A 5,096-nucleotide genomic window follows, 5' to 3' on the forward strand; every position below is an offset into this window, starting at 1 on the left:
TTGGATCATAAATTTTTAGTTTTAATTAATTTATTACAGTAATGTTACCATTGAAACATTACTATAATGTTTAACAAACGAGATGTTGGATAATAAATTTATAGTTTTAATTAACATATTGCACTAATGTCATCTTTGAAATATTACTGTAATGTTTAACAAACGAAAAGTTGGATAGTGAGTTTATAATTGTAATTAACATATTACACTAATATCACCATTGGAACATAACTATAATGTTTAACAAACCAGAGGATGGATAATAAATTTATAGTTTTAATTAACGTATTTCACTAATGTCACCATTGAAATATTACTATAATCTTTAACAAAAGAGAAGTCGGATCATAAATTTATAGTTTTAATTAATTTATTACACTAATGTCACCATTGAAACATTACTATAATGTTTAAGAAACGAGATGTTGGATAATAAATTTATAGTTTTAATTAACATATTTCACTAATATCACCATTGAAACATTACTTTAATGTTTAACAAACGAGAAACGAGCTAATAATTTCATGGTTCACAGACGTCAGAATTTCTTAAGAAACGTGTTACATGTCCATAGATTAGCAACATCGTGTTCAAAAATTAATTTATAACAGATCAGAGTACATCAGTTTTTGTGCTGTACAAAGACCCAAGTTTTATGCTGTACTTATGGGAAAAACGAAATTCCATTGGCTTTTTGTTAATCGTTATTGAACGGGAACTGGGATTTAGACACTTTAAAAATATGACGCAAAACCGTTTCCGGAAAACTTTGTTAAAAATAACGTAGATACTGAAGTTGACGGCTGAATTGAGGGTTACGAGCATGTTGGAAACAGGGATTAAACTAGAAATGTCATAGTTGACGTGTTCCAGGAGATTAATAAGGAAAGCTAAGACGTTACAGCAGAAGAAAACAGTGACAACGCAAAGCAGCATCACTGCCAGTTTCTTCTCTTTGTCGCCTCCAAAAATGGTATTTCTTCTTGTGGACTTTGCTCTTTTTACTGTTCTCCAAATAAGTCCATTTAAAACGAACAACAAAGAGAAAGGGAGAACGTACATTACAATGGAGTAGAGTCCGACGTAGTACACTTGGTAATATGTTTCGTTAAGTCCGAAGTTTGTAGTTACGACGACGTAAATAGTTGTGTTTGTCGAACAGTCAAGGGTCAACCGACGCTCGAGCTCCCAGAAACGTGGAACGTTATAGCCAAAAGAAAACAGAAACAGCCGCCAACCATCTCCGGACAGTGGCTCTCGTGCAGGTTCGAGCCTTGAAAGGAAAACATATAGCCACGTATCTTTCTATAGTGACTGCTACCGTCGTCCAAGCAGATCCCGTCTGTGCGAAGAGAGCTAGTGGGTATAACACAGGAGCCAAAAGCGGGAAGACTTCCCACTGGTACCGATGGAAAAGAGCAGTTATGGTAGAAAGTTTGGGCAAACAGAAAGGAGAAGCGATAAGATGAGAACCAGGGTGTCAAAGAGAGTCAGCACGAGGAGGCAGAGGTGGACTGGCGCTCTGCGGACTCTTGGCTGAGACAGGACAACGACGCAGAGGACGTTAGCAATCACTCCGAAGATCGAGAAAACAGCGCCGCACAAAGAAACAATAAATTCCGTAGAGTCAGTCGCAGCTGAGGTGTTGGTGCAATTGTCTAGTGAGAAATTAACTTCCATACTCTCGAAAGCAGAAAGCTACAAGCGGTACTGCATGTTGAAACTTTGGAGCGTCTCTTGTATCAACCAAATGTTGACACCTCTGCGTCACTCAACAAGTACACAAACTAAACTGACACTTCTGAATTACGTAGCAAACCTGAACAGCTGTGTAAGATCTTGTACGCTCTGCCCGGAATTGGCCACTCATGCCCGTGTAGGTTTTTAATATTTATAGCACCAATTCCCACGAAGCAAACACTTGTTTCCATTTCGTAATTTAATGATGACGTACGTGTGTACTTCAGTTCACGTGCCTCATGAACACTTTGTAGCGATCTCGCTCAAAATCCTCATTAAGTGAAGTGTCCTGTGCGTTAGAGATTCGTCAACTGTTTGAACTGAGCAAACACAATTAATAAGTAGATAAGATTATCTACTCTTTAACATAAGAGGCAACTGGTCCTTGGTTTTAGAATAAAAGTGTCATATTTATTTCAGTTCAATGATGTCGGTAAACTCGAAGTTTCAAACTATAAAGTGTTATATCCTGGATATATCATATCAAAGTTGGCCACCAGACGTAGAGTAGGCAAGATCCGTTATTTGGCCTATGAAAAGAGACTTCTGACTTTTTATAATATAGTACATTTGTATTAAAATAAAAAAAACTAGTTAAGAAATATTTTGTTACTAATGTTTGTGAAGCAAATATTATTCTCTGAAAGCTGCACATTGAGTTAACAAATTATGTTGGTGTTACAGTGTAACTGGTGAGAGTAACAAATAATGTTGGTGTTACAGTGTAACTGGAGAGAGTAACAAATAATGTTGGTGTTACAGTGTAACTGGTGAGAGTAACAAATAATGTTGGTGTTACAGTGTAACTGGTGAGAGTAACAAATAATGTTGGTGTTACAGTGTAACTGGTGAGATTAACAAATTATGTTGGTGTTCAGTGTAGCTGGTGAGATTAACAAATAATGTTGGTGTTCAGTGTAACTGGTGAGATTAACAAATGATGTTGGTGTTCAGTGTAACTGGTGAGATTAACAAATAATGTTGGTGTTACAGTGTAACTGGTGAGATTAACAAATAATGTTGGTGTTACAGTGTAACTGGTGAGATTAACAAATAATGTTGGTGTTACAGTGTAACTGGTGAGATTAACAAATAATGTTGGTGTTACAGTGTAACAGGTGAAATTAACATATTATGTTGGTGTTACAGTGTAACTGGTGAGATTAACAAATAATGTTGGTGTTGCAGTGTAACTGGTGAAATTAACAAATTATGTTGCTGTTCAGTGTAACTGGTGAGATTAACAAATTATCTTGGTGTTACAGTGTAACTGGTGAAATTAACAAATAATGTTGGTGTTACAGTGTAACTGGTGAGATTAACAAATACTGTTGGTGTTACAGTGTAACTGGTGAGATTAACAAATGATGTTGGTGTTCAGTGTAACTGGTGAGATTAACAAATTATGTTGGTGTTCAGTGTAACTGGTGAGATTAACAAATTATCTTGGTGTTACAGTGTAACTGGTGAAATTAACAAATAATGTTGGTGTTCAGTGTAACTGGTGAGATTAACAAATACTGTTGGTGTTACAGTGTAACTGGTGAAATTAACAAATGATGTTGGTGTTCAGTGTAACTGGTGAGATTAACAAATTATGTTGGTGTTACAGTGTAACTGGTGAGATTAACAAATTATGTTGGTGTTCAGTGTAACTGGTGAGATTAACAAATTATCTTGGTGTTACAGTGTAACTGGTGAAATTAACAAATAATGTTGGTGCTCAGTGTAACTGGTGAGATTAACAAATAATGTTGGTGTTCAGTGTAACTGGTGAGATTAACAAATACTGTTGGTGTTACAGTGTAACTGGTGAAATTAACAAATGATGTTGGTGTTCAGTGTAACTGGTGAGATTAACAAATTATGTTGGTGTTACAGTGTAACTGGTGAGATTAACAAATAATGTTGGTGTTCAGTGTAACTGGTGAGATTAACAAATAATGTTGATGTTACAGTGTAACTGGTGAGGCTAATAAAATACGCTGGTATTACAGTGTAACTGGTGAGGCTAATAAAACACGCTGGTATTACTGTATAACCGGTGAGGCTAATAAAACACGCTGGTATTGCAGTATAACTGGTGAGTCTAAAAACACACTCTAGTATTACAGTGTAACTGGTGAGGCTAATAAACACGCTGGTATTACAGTATAACTGATGAGGTTAATAAAACACGCTGGTATTACAGTATAACTGATGAGGTTAATAAAACACGCTGGTATTACAGTATAACTGATGAGGTTAATAAAACACGCTGGTCACCACGCGATTCCATATTTAGGAAACTGTTGTAGTCTATCGCCTCAAAATTAGGGACAACCATTACAGAAATAAATATTCGCGAGAAGAACACGCGCTCAGTATCGTTATCACAAATAAAAGATACAAAACAGAGAAACAATCGCTACAGATGTACAAAACTCTTATGTTTTAAGTATATGTATATAAACAGATATTAAGGACTGCATATCAAGATACAGATTTGATTTTAACTCAGTTGTTCGCTTGTGTTAAAGCAAACCACATTGCACCATATTTTGTGTCCACCTCGGAAAACCGGATCTCGGATTTTAGCATTATAAGACCACAAACATACCACAGGTACCCTCAGGGGCTTAACACAGTTGACAAAGATGGTAACTAAGATTGGACAGAAGTGTTTAGTTATTATAATGGAAACCCAAAATCACCTATGAAGACGTCATTCAATTTTAAACAATTTTTTTAAACTGTTTATGGACCCAACTGCTTGTGGGTCCGTGACTTTATTGACTACTTGGTAAAAAATACACGTAACCAAAAGTGACGATATTGGACTCGCTGCCACTATTTACTTCTAGGGTTCTCACATGTATTTTCTAGAGAAAACGAGCGCGATTCGACCAGAAGTGTCCTGTTAGAACCATTGAGTGGGTCAACGGTAAGTCTGCGGACTTTTTACACAAAAATCCAGGGTTAGAGTCCCCGCGGTAAACACAGAGATGACTCAGTGTGGCTAAGCTAAAAGCAAACACGGAAACAACACCATAAATAAACGTACACGTGCCCGTTGTTGTCTGTTTCTAGGTTGGTAGAGATTTCGCTTGCATAGTGGTTTGGCATGGCCAGGTGGTTAAGGTGTTCGACTCATAATACGACGGTCGCGAGTTTGAATCCCGATTACACCAAACATGCTCGCCCCTTCAGCCGTGGGGGCGTTATAGTGTGACGGTCAATCCTACTATTCGTTGGTAAAAGTGTAGCCCAAGAGTTGGCGGTGGGTGGCGATGACCAGCTATCTTTCCTCTGGTGGCCCGGCATGGCCAAGCGTGTTAAGGCGTGCGACTCGTAATCTGGGGGTCGCGGGTTCGCA

The 5,096-nt window shown here is 37.4% G+C and overlaps 1 pseudogene; it reads right to left on the reverse strand.

The window, feature by feature from the left end:
- Positions 1–573: 573 nt before the first annotated feature.
- Positions 574–1,481, reverse strand: LOC143245942 (FMRFamide receptor-like; annotated as a pseudogene).
- Positions 1,482–5,096: the final 3,615 nt, after the last annotated feature.

This window comes from Tachypleus tridentatus, chromosome 3, assembly GCF_004210375.1.
Source record: "Tachypleus tridentatus isolate NWPU-2018 chromosome 3, ASM421037v1, whole genome shotgun sequence".
NCBI lineage: Eukaryota > Metazoa > Arthropoda > Merostomata > Xiphosura > Limulidae > Tachypleus > Tachypleus tridentatus.